Here is a 16,205-nt window from a genome sequence, read left to right as displayed (position 1 = left end):
AGAGATAGCGTTTGATTTATGGCATCCAATTTTGAGAAAGCAGGGCCACTATTGCAGAGTAAACGTCTTGTTATCTGTCCTGTTGCCTTGGCGTGTAGAGATTGAGTGGAGATATCATTTCTTATTCTTGACTTCTCCACCATGATTCAGTTCTTGCTGACAATCTGCTGAATCATGGCACGATGTCATGATTGATTGTTCAACTATAGGTAGCGTGAAGAGTAGGCCCCAAGTCTGCATCAGTCAGAGTGGAGATCCAACCCTGTGTTCTTGGTGTTAATCTGACTGACAAGCTAATCATCTGGTCTGCACTCAGATACTAAGTATGTTTTGGAGATAAATTTAAGGTGTGCAATGAAGAGGATGTCATGAGCCGTACATTCAATTTTCGAAACATATTTTGCTGCACTTCCATCAGCATGTGTTTTTTATTGTGGTCTTGTTCCCAGTAAATGGGGAATAGTGGCATATTTGTGGTGCTAATTAGATTATTGACTGATAACAACTTGAATGCTCCTATGGTACTAATTTGAGTAACTGTTACCTTTAAATTTGATTAACATCATCTAAAATACTTTCCTTGTCTTTTCAAGTTTTTTAATATGTTCACATAGGATAGCGATGATGTTAGGCTGATCTGACTGGTCTTACATGTCCTTCCCGTTGCTAACCTTACTCACTTCACCAGGCTGGATGCTGACAGTAATACACATTGGCTTGCTGCACAGGTGGCTGGGAGCATCCATGGTGAAGAAATGGGATGAACCTATATGCCTCTGAAGTGGGAGTTGAACTTGGGCCGAGTTTGGAGGGAGATGGGCCGGGTCCTGGCAAGTGGGACTAGATTGGGTTGGGATATCTGGACCGAAGGGTCTGTTTCCATTCTGTACATCTCTATGACTCAATGACTCCAGTTGCTTATTAATGCCTAAAGGGAAGTGTAGCATGGCGGCGTAAAGTGTTTGTGTGTTAATTTTGGCAATAGCGATTTCTTTACTGAGTGAAAAGTTGAAATATGCCATCAACAGGGTAATCAGCTGAAATGATGCCTCATCTACAAATGCATAAGATGACTGACGATAGTAAAACAGTGCCATCTTTATGACAGCAGAATGTGGGGGACTATTTGCAATTGTCTTTATTTATAATACAGTATCTACAGTTGTCCTCCAGGCCCTCTGGGCTTGTGTAAATTGAAAATACATTTGAGAGAACGTCCAAATGATAGGTTTTTGTTTAAATGTCTGTTTAGTCAGTGTTTTAAAATTTCTCCATTATTACCTGATCATTCAGTGTGACATTAAGTCACATAGTAATTTAAACAACAGTAGATATATGGTGCAGGTGGACCGAGATAATGTTTGATTCAGTGATATGCAAAAACAAATTTAGAGTAATACTGAGAATGCATACTTTACTATAGCAATTGCCCAGCTGCATTCCGGTGAAAGAATTGTTACTATCCAAATAGGAATGTCTCCATGCAGTTGTCAGTGCTGCAGAAAGGGTTGTGGTTTAAATTAAAAATTATATTTTGTGGATTTTCTTTCCCTTCTAATTGTTACTTGTGGTGCGGGAAGCAGTAATCGGCACCATTTGAATCTGCCAATCAGAAGGCCTGGGTCCATACAATGCCTTCCCATAAGAATTTGCAGAGACTTACACCATTTGTGATCATTGTAAATTCTAATTTGCAACATCCGTTGTTCTTTTGGATTTTATTTAAACCAATTGCATCGTCCTCTGCTGTTTTGAGTGAACTGTGTGGACCAGTGATCAAAGTTGGTCTCTGTGTGAGCCATAATTTGAACCATCACATGTGTTAATAATTTTGTTTTGTTTTGTTTTGCACATAAATATGCAGAGAGCAGTGGCTTTTTGCATATTTACGTACAAAACAAAATATGGGTGGCACAGTGGCTCAGTGGTTAGCACTGCTCCCTCACAGCACCAGGGACCCAGATTCGATTCCAGACTTGGGCGACTATGTGTGTGGAGTTTGCACATTCTCTCCACGTCTGTGTGGGTTTCCTCCGGGTGCTCCGGTTTCCTCCCACAGTCCAAAGATGTGCAGGTTCGGTGAATTGGCCATGCTAAATTGCCCGTGGTGTTAGGTGCATTACTCGGAGGGAAATGGGTCTGGGTTGGTTACGTTTTGGAGGGTTGGTGTAGACTTGTTGGGTCGGAAGGTGCCTATTTCCACACTGTAGGGAATCTAATCTAATCTAAGAGTTCTTGTGGTGCCGTGATCGTGTCCCAACCTCGGGCAGGCCTGAGTTCAAGTCCCATCTGCTCCAGCTGTGTGTTGTACTTTGTCTGAACAGGTTGAATCGAAAATATTTACATCAATATTCAATAGGGTCTTCTGGCACGATGGTAACATTCCTGCCTCTGGGCCAGAAGATCCAGGTCCAGGCCTATCTGCCCTGGTGGTGTGTCATAATATGTCTGAGCAGATTGAATAAAATAAACATAGAACCTGAATTTTTATTTTTTGAGAGGATTTGTTGCTCAGGTTGAAGTTCAGGTTGTAAGTTTGCTGACTGAGCTGGAAGGTTTGTTTTCAGACATTTTGTCACCTGTTGGGTACCATCGGTGAGACTCCGGTGAAGCGCTGGTGTTATGTCTTGCTTTCTGTATTTGTCTCTTGGTCTCTTTAGGTGGGTGATCTCATTTCCTCAGAGGTTTTTCATTTTTCTCAGAGGTTCGTAAATCTGGTCCAAATCGATGTGTTTATTGATTCAGTTCCAGTTTGAATGCCAGGCTTCTAGGAATTCCTGTGCATGTCTCTGTTTAGCCTCTCCCAGAATGAATGAGTTGTTTTCACCATTCTTTTCACCATTTGATAATGATTGACAATTGAATCTTTTTTCAATTAACTTGCTGTTCCTTAAGATTTTATCCTTTCTGTCACACTGCTCTTTCTTTACATCAGTGACATCCTTCATTCCATCACGTAACCACAGTTTGCCTTTTTGCAAATGATTTCACTTCACATTCAATAATTGACTTGAGATGGCACAACGTCTAGAATTCTCTCAATGCAGTTGCTGAATCATAACGCCTAAATCTTGTCTATACCCTGCTGTGGGACAACGACACTTTGGATTCTTTTACTTCTTCAAAGTTGCTTCTTCTATCTCATACAAGGCAAACTGAAAGCTGAAACCAATGGCCCTTTTTTTTAAAGAACAATGTTGGCCTCAATATGACTTGCCTCAAATAGAATGCTTGTTCATTTCCTCTGCTACAAAGGGTTTGAAAAAACATTGTTGAAAAAACATTCCTCTCAATGTTTCTCCTGACTCTGTCATCCTATCTTTCTTTTCTGTTCCCTACAGCCTTCCTCTGTTTGACTCAAAGGTCATTACGATATGCCTTACTTTATCTCATTTGTTCTGTAAAGCTAAGGAACGTCTATTAAGAATCTGTAAGACCTTTGGCCTATTGGCCCTGTATTAGCTTCTGAGAAGAACTATCCAATTAGTTCCAAAAACCCAGACTTGTTACAACACAGAAGGAGACCTTTTGGCCCATTGTATTTGCATCATCTCTCTGAGCAATTTAGGCAGTGCCATGCTCCTCCTCTTTCTCCATAAACCTGCACATTTTTCCTTTACAGATTAACTAAAATTCACTTTGTTGAATGTTTCAATTGAACCTTTCTCTACCACAGACTCGGGGAAACATTTCACTCAGCTTTTTTCTTCCTCGTGTCATTGTTTTGCTTCTTTTATCAATTACTCTTAATGTGCATTCTCTCATTCTTGATATTTTTGAGTGGAAATGATTTCTCCCCATCTACTCTGTCCAGACCCTTCAAGATTTTGAATACCTTTATCACAGCTCCTGTCAGTCATCTGTTCTCCAAAGAAAGCACTCCGAAAGCGTCTCCAATCTTTGTTCGTGACAGGTTAGTCAGCCTTGGAACCGGTATCTTTTTTTAAAATGTGCCCTCTCCAATGCCATCACATCCTTGTTAAAGTGTTTGGACAGAGTACTCTGGTTGAGGCTGAACTGATGTTTTATTCAGCTCAGCATTGCCCCCATGCTCTTGTACTCTCTACCCCTATTAATAAAACCAGGATGCTCTATGCCCTCTCAACTTGTCCTACTTTCAATTACTTATACATGTATGTACCCAGATCCCATTCCTCTCCCGCATCACCTCGGTGTTGTACTCTGTTCTTTCAATATCTCTAGATGTCCTTCTGACCAAAACGAATCTCTTGATGTTTCTCGATCTTGTGTTTTTCCAATAAGTCTTGCAAATATTTTGTTTGCCCAAACCTCTCTGTTACCTATCTTTTGATCATTTTCAAGATTTAAAACTCAATTTAGTATCTCCTAATCACCATATTATGCCCTGCTTCCTTTTTTTTCTATTGCCTTTCAACCGAGGTGATTGCTCATTTATGGGCCCTGTACTCTCTCTTTCTTTCGCAATAAAACATGGAGAGTATCTTATTTGCCTGAGTTCTCACTGGACAGAGAGAGCACATTGCGTCAGAAACTATTCATATTGCTCCCATGGGTACAAACCTGAATGAAAAACAGAAGGTTCCCAAATCCAGGCAGCATCATCGCAAGAGTTTTACCAGATAGTGTCATGTTTCATGGGAGAAAATTGCTACCCTGAATGAAGCTTCTGCGTACTTTTAAAAATGGTGAACTAATAGCTGACTTTGAAACTTGATCAGCTCCCTTATTGGTAATCTGACAATACTGCATAAACACTTTTGAAGTGTCATTTCTGTTATCATATTGAAATTGTGGCACTCAATTTGCATATAGCAAGCCCCAAAACAGCAATGAGTTAATGTCCTAAATTTCTGTCACTGATTTTTGTTTAAACTTGATCCGACAGGGATGCTTTTGCTTCTATACAGATTGACAGGTGAAGTTTTTGTCTCTCCAATTCTGACAGATTTGTGTCCATTTCAGAGCATTGAAAGGGCCATGCAGTCTGTGATGGGACTCTAGAAATGCAAATGCAACGGGACATTTTTGTTATCTGCTGGTGGTTGCAAACCTTCTCTGTTTAACCATTTTGGTTAAATCAAGTTGCATCTGTTGGTTTGCATTGTGATTCAGGCTGCAAGTCCTTGGAGCACACTAGACTTTAATCATTCTCGTGAGGCTTCAATAACTGGAATGCTGCTTTCTGTGGGAATGATAGTTTTATTGGATTCTGTGAAATGCGTATCTACTCCATCTCAAAAATAAAGATTTTTTAAAAGGAATTTAATTCTGGTCATTAAAAACACCACCGCAGATATCAAATATTGGTCCTTCTTTCAATTTTGGATTTGAGGTGTTTCAGCTGGGGAGTTATTGAACAGAGGCTTAGTCCTTCATGGGGTTGAAGGTGGTATGGTGGGAATTACTGTAGATGGGACTGTACAGGAATGGGGAATGATGGCGAACTGGGGGAACTGACTTGCTGATTTGTTTGTGAATTAAAGTTGGAGATGGCAGTGCAAATGTTGAAAATGCAGAATCATTTCAGAACAATTACATTAAGCCATCACTGATTTTAAACCATCTCAGTTGGAAACCTGGTATGAAACAATGGGTCATTAAAAGTTGGCTTGATACTGTAGCTCCCCACTGACCGGACTGAATGTTGACATGCAAAGTTAAGGCAGTTAGACGTTGCGTGCGAAGGGTCCCGACTTGCAATGTCGAGTTCACTGCTTCTTAGATGCTGCCTGACCTGTTGCGCTTTTTCCAGCCACGCTCTTTATCCACTCTTGACTTCCCAGCATCTGCAGTGCTCACTGTCTCTAAGTTGTGTATTACTTGGATAGTTCCATCTTAAAGGCCCACACAGTGGGATATCAATATGTTTTTGTTTGTTTATTAGATAAATGTAATGTCTCCATAGTTCTATCAGATTATAGGGCTGCTCTCTCATTTGAGAGAGAGACAGACAGACAGCTGGTCGTGGTTTAACCTGAGGGTCACCATGCCTCCGGTGAGGAGAGAGGTTGAGAAAGAGAGTCCTTCATGGTAACATCAGCCGGTTTGGGAATTGAACCCACACAGTTTGCATCACTGTCATTGCAGACCAGCCATCCAGTCAACTGAGCTAACCTATCCCCAATGTATTTTATGTATGGAAGAGGAAACCATTTTTTAACCTATAAATCCATGACAAAAGTATTGGGAGAAAGCTGACAATTGCTAGAAGTACATTTGTTTTCGATCTAGACTTACGGTCAGACAGTCCTTCTGCCCATCTAGTCTGCGCTGACAAAAAAATACAATCACCTATCTACACTAATCCCACGTTCTAGCACTTGGTTCATTGGCTTGGACTTTAGACATTCGAAGTGCATACTGTGAAGTTTTCCACCTCCGATACCCTCTGAGCAGTGCATTTCAGATCCCCACCTTCCTCTGGGTGAAGAAGTCTTTCCTCAAAACATCTCCAACTTTGCCTTTCACCTCAAAATTATGGCCCCTCATTACTGACCCTGCAACTGAGGGGAACAGCTCCTTCCTCTCCAACCTGCCCACACCCCTCCCAGTCTTAAGCACCTCAATCAGGTGTCCCCTTGTATTCTCTGCTTTAAGGAAAACAAACCAAATCTAGCCTCTCTTCATAGCTGAACTGAAGTGTCATCTTCAAAAGCTGATTGTTTTTCTGCCCCCTCCCCATTTTAATGCAAATGTGTATTAAAACTGGTAGATTTGCTTCTGCCTCCTTCTTTCACTGTTTTAGTTTTTATGTGTCTTTGTACCCATGTCATCGTGCCCAGGGTAATGTCACATGCTCTGAATAGGACAGTAAAAGCTTCCTCTCCTCTATCCCAACTTTTTTAATGTTGTGAGACTTCCCTGAAAAGGGATTTCCTGGTGAGTGAAGCTTTCCAAGCATACGATAAACATTTTGGATAAACTGAGCATTTGTTTATCCAAACCCTTTTTGTGAATTTGGTCAAAACAAGGCAGTAACTGAGCTTATTCAGGGTTAGGACACATTGAGCAGAAAAATTTAACACTCATGCAGTTACCATCTTTGAGAACATTCTTGGTTGGCTCCACAAACATCCCCTAAGCCCCGCTCTTTATGCTTGCCCTCGATTTCTGTGGCTGTTTCATTTCCTCCATTGTTGCATCCTCTTGCTTCCTACTGTACTGACAGGAGCGATGTGCTGTAAACCTGTATGTTCGACATCAAATACCTCCTGACTGGCAATTATGAGAAGTGCAAAACCACTTCCTTGATTTTGCATCCAGTCGAAAAATTTAAATTATATGGCAGGGGGAAATAAGTGAACAGCCTCGAGTGGAGCCGAGAGTCTCAAATCTATATTTCTGCTTTACTTTGATAGTAAAGCAATTGTCTGAAGCAGAAATGCTACACGGTTTACAGCATAGCTAAACAGGCCTCAGCTATGTTTGCATTCGTACTTGTCAGGTCAGGTCTAGTCCTGTCAGGTATGTTATTTATACATAAACACTTCATAGAAGAGATATGGCAGTGTCGTTACTACATTGCTGGCCTAATAATCGAAGGGATCTACCTTTCAATCATGTTGTAACAGTTTGAGAATTTAGATTCAGTTTCACAGGTTTTGCAACATTTGAAAATCGTTGAAAATGACAATGAGGCTCTTGGATTGGTGTAAAATCCAGATCGTTCTCTACTGCCTTGGGAAGCGCTCTCTCCTGTCCGACCTGGCCGAGATATGAGTTTAGTCCCACAGTAACATGGTTGGCTCTTAGCTCTTTTAAGTGTTGTAGTAAGTCACTAATTCATATTAAACTGCTGCAATATTGTATATGGCAGAGTGGAGCAGTTTAAGAAAGATGTACCACTAGAAATGGGCAATAAATGTCAGTCTTAACAGCGATAACGCACTGAAATTGACTTTTAAAAGAAAACTATTGCAACCTTGGGAAGGAGATTTCTTACACAATTGTGTACATAGGCAGTTGAGTAGATAAAGAAATAACCACATCATTTGGACATCATGCAGGTCAGAATAGAAATGCGCCATTATTGTCAAATTTCTTTGTAATTTGTTTTGTTTTAGATACCATGGCAGTTTATTTCCAGTAATGTTCATGTACTGATTCAGGCTACAGGCTTCTGGGTCCAGAAACTGTGCTCTGATGATGAGTACATAAGTCAGAAATATTGTACTTCTAGAATGTAATTTCATAAATTTAGTGTGCGCCAAAAAGCTTTACATCCAGTGACGTATTTCTGAAGTGCAGATGTTGTTGCAATGGAATAAACACGCCTGGAATTGTGCAACTGTGAATTTGGAGACACAGCAAGATAAGCTGTATGTTTAATTTAGTTGAAAAGCTCAGCAGGTCCAGCCGCATCTGTGGAGAGAAATCAGAGTTAACGTTTCAGGTTGAGTGACCCTTCCACAGAACTGGATTCTGTGGAAGGGTCACCCGACTTGAAACATTAATTCTGATTTCTCTCCATAGACGCTGCCAGACCAGCTGAGGTTTTCCAAGCTATTTCTATTTTTGTCTTTAATTTGCTGTGTTCGCGATTCTTTCGTTTTTTGTTTATTTTAGTGCTTTAGCTGAGGAATGATTCGTGATAATTATTGATGAAGGATAATTTGTGTTCTCATCTTGTAAAAAGTGCCATAATATTATTCATATTCGCCTTGAGAGGGCTGATAGGTCTTGATTTAATTTGTTATATGAAGGGTGACTTCCCAACAGTGCAGCACTTCAGTATTGCATTGGCAATGTAGGTCTGATTTTTGTTTTGCCTACATCCCTGAAGTGGAGCAAGAATTCTGAGGCAAGGCTGCTGGTACTGAGCCAGACCCCGAAATGTGAAGCAGCAGGAAATTGGGTGGATTTGCAATCCCAGGTTTTTGTTGGTATTAAGTCTTGGGCTTTTCTGCTGCTCCCAGGAGTTGACCACAAACACTCCTGCACCAGCCCTTCTGCTGCTGTCAGTCCCATCGTACCTCCTCCTGTTTACTTTTGCAGGCACCTTCTCCAGGTTTACAAGAACTCGGAATGAAGGGTCTGTTTCCGTGCTGTACATCTCTCTGACTCTAAGTAGTCCATGTGGAGCCTTCTCCAACAAGTAATACAATCATGGCTGATCTTGAGCATCATCTTGACTTTCCTATCATCTCCCCACATCCCATGATTCCTTGAGAGACGAATATTAGTCTATCCCAGCTTAAATATTGACCAAGTAGACAAACAGGAGGCTGGGAGAACGTAGCAAGCCAGGAAGCATCAGGAAGTGGAGAAGTCAACGTTTCAGATTAATTCTTCTTAAGGATTGAAGAAGGATTATACCCAAAATGTTGACTTCTCCACCACCTGATGCTGCCTGGCTTGCTGTGTTCTTCCAGCCTCCTGTTTGTCTATTTTGGATTCCAGCATCAGCAGTTTTTTTGTCTCCTACTAAATATAGACAGATCACATCAACCGTGGTTTAGTGAATTTAGTGAAGAAATCTTCTCACATCTCAGACCCTGCTACAACTCCTGCTCTCCTGTTGACTCTTAGAAACACTTTGTAAGAAGGGACTGGAGAATATTTTGCTGTTAGTTCTCCTTGCTGAGGCACTCAAACAACTATGGAACTTTCTCATCGACCTCCGCATTGAGACAGATTTCAAACTGTACCAAGGGAATAACAGTGGAGAGAGCTTTAGATGTTGCAGATGTAACAATGCATGGTGTTACTGGTTCTATTGGTGTTACTGACTTGTGAAGAAAAGCCTTTTGTGGCCTGTGGGCACCATTGGTAAGACCAGGATTAGTGGTCCATGCCCGATCGCCCTAGATCTGAATGGCTTTGTATAGCCATTTCAGATGGTACTTGTAGCCAGTTAAGTACTTTGTTTTGTTATGAAGTTGTAATCATTGTTTAAATATCGGATATGCAGCAGCCAATCTGTGCACAGCAAATTCCCAACAAGACAATGACCAGAAAATGACCACTCTTTTTCAGTAATGTTTGTTGAGGGATAAATGTTGGCCAGGATACCAGCAACTCTTTGAAATGGTGCTGGGAATATTTCTGCCCACCTGACATGGCAGGTATGATCCTGGTTTAACTTCTCATCTAGCCATCAGTATCTTTAACAAGGCAACAATGTGTCAGCCTGGAAGCATTGCTGTGTGGTGGGGGAAGGTGCGAAAAAAAAAACTGGCTTTTCAACAATCCCTGTACCGTCTAACTGCTATCACTTAAAGTCCTAGAGACGTACAGCATGGAACTAGACCGTTCGGTCCAACTCATCATGCCGACCAGATATCCTAAATTAATCTAGTTCCATTTGCCAGCACTTGGTCCACATCCCTCTAAACCCTGCCTATTCGTATACCCATCCGGATGCCTTTTAAATGTTGTAATTGTACCAGCCTCCACCAATTTCTCTGGCAGCTCATTCCATACATGCACCACCCTCTGCGTGATTTAAGAACCTCCTTTTGGATGAATCTAGCGATGTTTAACTGGAGTTACATCCTTTTCCTCTGGGATATACTGGTACTTTATACTAAGGGCAGTGAAGGGTCTTCTGTCTTTGCATCGTGGGCCTGAATGCTGAAAGCTCTTTCATTTTAGCTTCTGATCCGGTGAGCTTTGATTCAGTCTGAAACCAATCAAAGACTCTGAGCTTGAGATTGAAGTTACATCATGCAGTACTTCTGACCTTTGGCCCTTCGTCATTACCTGTTGCTAACATCTCTTTTTTAAAAAAAGTAAGGTTGTAATTTCTGATTTATAAGTCACTTATTCCTTTTATCCAAATGTTGTCAGCTAGCACAAAGCTGAGTTTATTCCACTGTTGAATTTGACCCTTGTCACAACTGTATCATTTAGAAAAGGAATTTGTTCCTGTAGGTTGTGGAATTGAAAGACAGCTCTTTAAAAATGCCCTGTATTAGACATACAACTTCATTGACCTCTCCATTTTGAATGTCTGCTAATGTGGTGTTTTATGTGTCAGTTGATTACAATCGAGCAGACTTGTGTGGAAAATGCACAGAAGAATGAGGAAGGTGGGTAAACTCATAAATAGAGCAGATACTTAATGAAAATAGATGACTCCTATCAATTATTTTTCTGACTTCTGGGTGCTTGTATGTAAATGTATCTTGCCATTCAAAATGTCCTTGTTTCACACTGGGCCTGTAAACTCAAATGCGTAGCAAATTTACGTGGAGGACAGGATTAGAACACTGATTCTGAGCATGTTTGAATTAAGGAAAAAAAAAATTCATATTCTGGACTTTGAACGGGAGAACCCTTTTACAGTGTAAAGCTGATCTGAATTTACAGCTGTGACGCACAAAAAGTCAAAGTACGTCTCTGCTGACATGCACCAAATAGCATATTGATTAGAGAGGGAGAATTAATTTGGTGAATCGTTACAAAAAAAGTGGCATTCTTTTCATCTGTCAGATCAAACTAACCAGAATGGAGAATGTAAAAACTTTTCATCGTGTAGGGGTTGTAGGCTCTTCAAGTTTCATTGGGAAAGCTATGAGGGAGGACAAGAATGGACTATTATCATTTTGGAGCTTTCTGCTGAGGGAAATGATTTAGATGATTTAAGTCATAAGACTGACTAAGTTGATCTATTCTTTTGAAATGTTTTCTGCTCTCAAAACACAGTAACCCTGAAGATAGCGAACGGAAATGTTAGTTATAGTTTTACAAACTGCTCCTCTTATTAAGATTGCTCCATTCAAATTATTCAAGAACAGGAACTTTTCCGAACCTAAATCTTGCTGTGTTAATTAAGTTGCTTTCTTTAAATGAGTGCATGATTTCATTTTCCTTCAATTAAAGTAAAATTACAATTAGTCAGTGCAGCTTCATTAGCAAAACAGATACCTAATCAATCAGCAGTCAACTGATCTTGTGGATTAGCAGCCACTTAACTAGTGAAATAACAACCAGGGATGTAAAACCTATTGCAGCTCGTAGGGAAATCTGAAATCTAGCAAAACAACAAATTCTTTGAAAGACTGATTTCTTAATTTCTGGCTAAGCTCATACCGTTTGTATATTTAGATACTCTCAATTAAACTGCAACATTTGAAACCCAGTGATAAAAGTTCATTTGCCGATTCAGCTTATGCTGGTATAAAATTTAAATTCATTTCTTGTTCAGTTCTGGCTACCTTCTGTACAGATAGACTCTTGAATCTCACCCCAGGGAGTATTACAAAATCTAGTCTGCTGCTTCCCCTGCAATACTGCAGTATTGCAGATTATTGGGAATTCAGATAAGGCCACTTCAACCCAGGCCACTTCTATCCTCCTAGGTAGCTGCAAAAGACCCCATGGCAGTATGTTCAAGATTCTGAAATGGCTGAACCTCCTAAGCATAGGAACTGGAATGAGCTACTTACACCTTTGAACCTGTTCTGTCATTAGATTAGATCATGGCTGACCTGTGACCTACTCCACATACCTGTCATATCCCTTAATACCTTGGTTATCAATGAGCTATTAATCTCCAATCTATCAACCTTTCAGATTTAATGCTTCTGTAAAAATGAAGGAGATGAATGTAGTTAAGTGTACTAAACATTCATACATGAATATTGCAGATTAAAAATTCTACCCTTTTCCCTATTTTCCAGGTGACGTTTATTAATAAATGGAAAAAGGAGTGGAATTCGCAGGCATATGAAAGGGAGCTCTGGTGAGATGGATGATTTGTATTTTGCTTAACTATTTGTTCCATTTAATAGATAGCTTTTACTAACGTGAATGAACAGTATTAAATATTGACAGTGGCCTGGACCTTGTGTTACAACATCAGCCCTGAGCAGAAACAGCAATCTGCGTTTGGCGCAACTGTTTGCCAGATGTTCTGTGTGAACGTCATGATTAAATGTGACTTCTGCAAAGAACATTTGCAATCTGAGAGCTAATAGACTGTTTGCAAGTTCAGTTTGTATGAAGACCAAGGTATCACTGCCATTGAAAACTGTGTTTATTGAATGGTGAGGACACATGGCTGAGCCCACATTGTCTTCCTTGTGGAGGAGGATGTTTGGGGAAGATCTTTATGGACCTTTCAAAACTCAAAGATTTTTTAAAGAGTAAATGATGAGAGCTTTTTCCATGAAGGGGAGGGTTTATATCTAAAGCTTCACCGTAATTAGCAAAACATTGTGAGGTGAGGTGAGGAAAATTAAGAGTAACTTTCCAGAATAAATACTACAAAAAGAAAAGATTTCAGGGCTATTGGGAATGAACAGAGGAGTAGGACTAATTGGAAAAAGGCGCAATGAGGCTGTTTTCCAATGTCATCATGTTGGAACTGATTGTGTGGGGTTTCCACTGAGAGAAAGGCCTGAGAAACTTGCCAAGCTAGCCTACCTTTTATTAAATGTACAGTTACTCAGAGATGATATTCCTACTGGCTCCACAGTTCTAGCTATAGATCATTCAAGAATGTTCAGGAAAACCATGCACTGCCTCAAAATAAGAAGCTGCCCAATCAGATTACAACACACAGCTGACAATTTGTTTAATATGGAGGTATTGAGAGGCAGACTGCCCAAGTGAGGAGTTGAAAGTGCTTACCTCTCTTTGTATCTTTGAGGTATAAAGCAGAATGCAAGTAAAGCCACTTTGTGAATCGGTTGCATTTAGGAGGATTTTTGCTGTCTTGTTTAAAATGCAAGGTCTGCTTTACAAATGTATTGTAGCACCCAGCAAATGTGTTGTAAAATTGGAGCAGGTATTGATCAAGATGCAAAGATAGTAATTCTGTGTCAGTCATACTTCTGTGAATAGATTACTCATTACCCTTGTGTGATAATGTTGTGATAATATAACTGCACTCAAAAATTTATCAGTTTTATGGATAGGTAGGGCATGAAAATGGTTTTTAGTGCTGATGACATTGGCTGAAATTTCTAAGTGTTGTTCTGAGGATAATCGATTTTGTATGGAAGTGCTATTTTCATGTAATAATAATACTGACTGGAAAACCACAGAATGGATCAAAGCTGAGTTAATGATAATTCTTATTACCTCCCCCCCCCAAATAATATGCTGTAAATTCTTCCAACGCCATCTGCTTCACTTTCAGCAATCTTAATATCTTCTTACCCACTCCCCTGTCATATTTGGAACACTCTCTCTGAACCCTCAACTTTCTCCATTTCTTCTTCACTGCATGCAAAGCCTTGACAAGACCTTCTGCTCTGATTTGGAATCCAGGTACCTTTCTAACTGTAATCCTACCAGGACTACTACATGTTCAGTTACTTTCACCTCTGTGAAGCATTATGTGAAACGTATTGATGCTTATGATGCCGTAAAAATGTACGTTGTTATTCTTGTATATACTTTAAATCAGTGACAACTTGAAAGGGATTAAGCAGCTCTGTCCTAACTTGAAATTATCTTAAATCTGTTCTTGTGCTTAATTGCAATACACTTAATCATCATCAGTGATTCAGATTTATGGGTTTCTGGATTCCTTCAGTCTATTTTAATTAGCCTCCTTCTCAGAGCTAAGTATATCTGTATGGTTTGAGCGCAACCTGTCTGAGTTAAAGCTTCATTCTTGATTAGAATAAAGTGTCTTGCAAGATGTTTTGCATTTCTCAACATGCCCAACATGATATTAAGAACAGTTCCTAGAACATATTTTGCAACTTGGCATGGGAGAACTCCATAGTTGATTACAATTCCATTGAAACAATTTCCAATGGAAACTGAGCTTCAAGATGATGCAATGAACTACTTAGCGCTGATATTCAAGTTGCACTATTCCTAGGGTCATCATAAAAGTGATCACATTTAAATAAATTAATTAAAAATCTCAATTTACCTGCCTGAGAAATTCAGGTTTAATACAATATTGACCAGGTGTCTGTACTTAACAAGAACTTAATTGCAAACAGATCAATTCTAACCAAAGGCAATCAAAATATTCACCAGTAATTTATAACCTTAAAACTCTACCCCTTCTTAAGCCGTTATGCACTTATAGATAGATAGAAGCAGATAAACAACCAAAGAAAAATTCTGTAGGTGGTGGAAAAAAAAATAAGGGAGCATGTTTTTACAGCACTAGTCCACAGGGTTTAATGAATTGTCCTTTTTGCTTCTTCTGTGTCTCTCTGATCTACTTCTTTCCAAATCATTTTAGTTCTTTATTGAAGACCAGGGTACTTGCACACCAATTGTTTATGATGTGGCAGTGCCGGTGTTGCACTAGGGCAGACAAAGTCAGAAGTCACACGACACCAAGTTATAGTCCAACAGGTTTATTTGAAATCACAAGCTTTCGGAGTATAGCCCCTTCGTCAGGTGAAGTCTTGTGATTTCAGCTAAACCTGTTGGACTATAACCTGACGTTGTGTGATTTCTGACCAATTGTTTAGTCACTTGATCAGTGGTTAGAGGCAGCAACCTATCGGAAACAGCTGGCTACGTTTCAATTCTTTTGGTGATTCTCGGAGAGGGAGGAGAGATGCTGAATTTTCAGAGTCAGGATGCTTGCTGCTGCCATATTATTCATATTTTAGGTTGTCCATGTGTCCAGGAGCCAATAAATATTGTTGAAGTTTGACCACATGTTGGTTCTGATTGGAAAATCAATAAGCACATTTCTCTGGACAAAGCTGCCCTGAACACATGCCTCTACTCCCCCCCCCCCCCCCCCCCCCTCCCAATACGCGCGCACACATATATTATATACACATGCACACTTCTCCCTCCACCCTCTCCCCATTGCTATCAATTCGTGCTTATATCCTCCCACTGCTTGAACAACCGTGTGAATACAATTCAGTGAGTTCCAATATGTCATTTTAAAACTGCACCAATTCCTTCCCCACTTGATTTAAAACATGATCCTTTTTAGCATTTTTGTCCAAATCCCCAAAATTAAAGAAAGCTAAAAGGATTTAGTCTTCTACCACTAATAAAATCTCAGCTATGGTAGAGAGTCCTTTTTGATTATGAAAGGGCTACAAAAGATGATGTGTAATTGTTTGGTAATATTAAGCTTGGGCTTTGCATAAAAGTACATTTTTGCCTAAACTTTCTGAAATGCAATCTTTGAGAACATTTGCAATAATTTCCAAAGGGCAAATAAGTTTTATGCCATATTAGAAATCAATGCTGATTTATTGGCGAGTGGGGTCTGATTGGTAAGTGTATCGCCATGGAGAATACATGAGTTAGATATTGACTGGTGGTTAAATGCCAAATCT

General features: G+C 39.9%; 1 protein-coding gene across 4 annotated transcripts in view; it reads left to right on the top strand.

The window, feature by feature from the left end:
* elf1 (E74-like ETS transcription factor 1) overlaps positions 1-16,205 on the top strand; it is a 269,537-nt gene that overhangs the window by 121,788 nt on the left and 131,544 nt on the right. For all 4 annotated transcript variants that reach the window (XM_072594687.1, XM_072594685.1, XM_072594688.1 and 1 more), the window contains exon 2: positions 12,606-12,667. The gene's annotated coding sequence lies outside the window, so the exon portion shown is untranslated. The remainder of the gene's footprint in view (positions 1-12,605; positions 12,668-16,205) is intronic.

Source organism: Chiloscyllium punctatum, chromosome 25 (assembly GCF_047496795.1).
Source record: "Chiloscyllium punctatum isolate Juve2018m chromosome 25, sChiPun1.3, whole genome shotgun sequence".
Classification (NCBI taxonomy): domain Eukaryota; kingdom Metazoa; phylum Chordata; class Chondrichthyes; order Orectolobiformes; family Hemiscylliidae; genus Chiloscyllium; species Chiloscyllium punctatum.
Note: the sequence above shows the minus strand (reverse complement) of the source record. Positions and strands in the feature narration are given on the sequence as shown.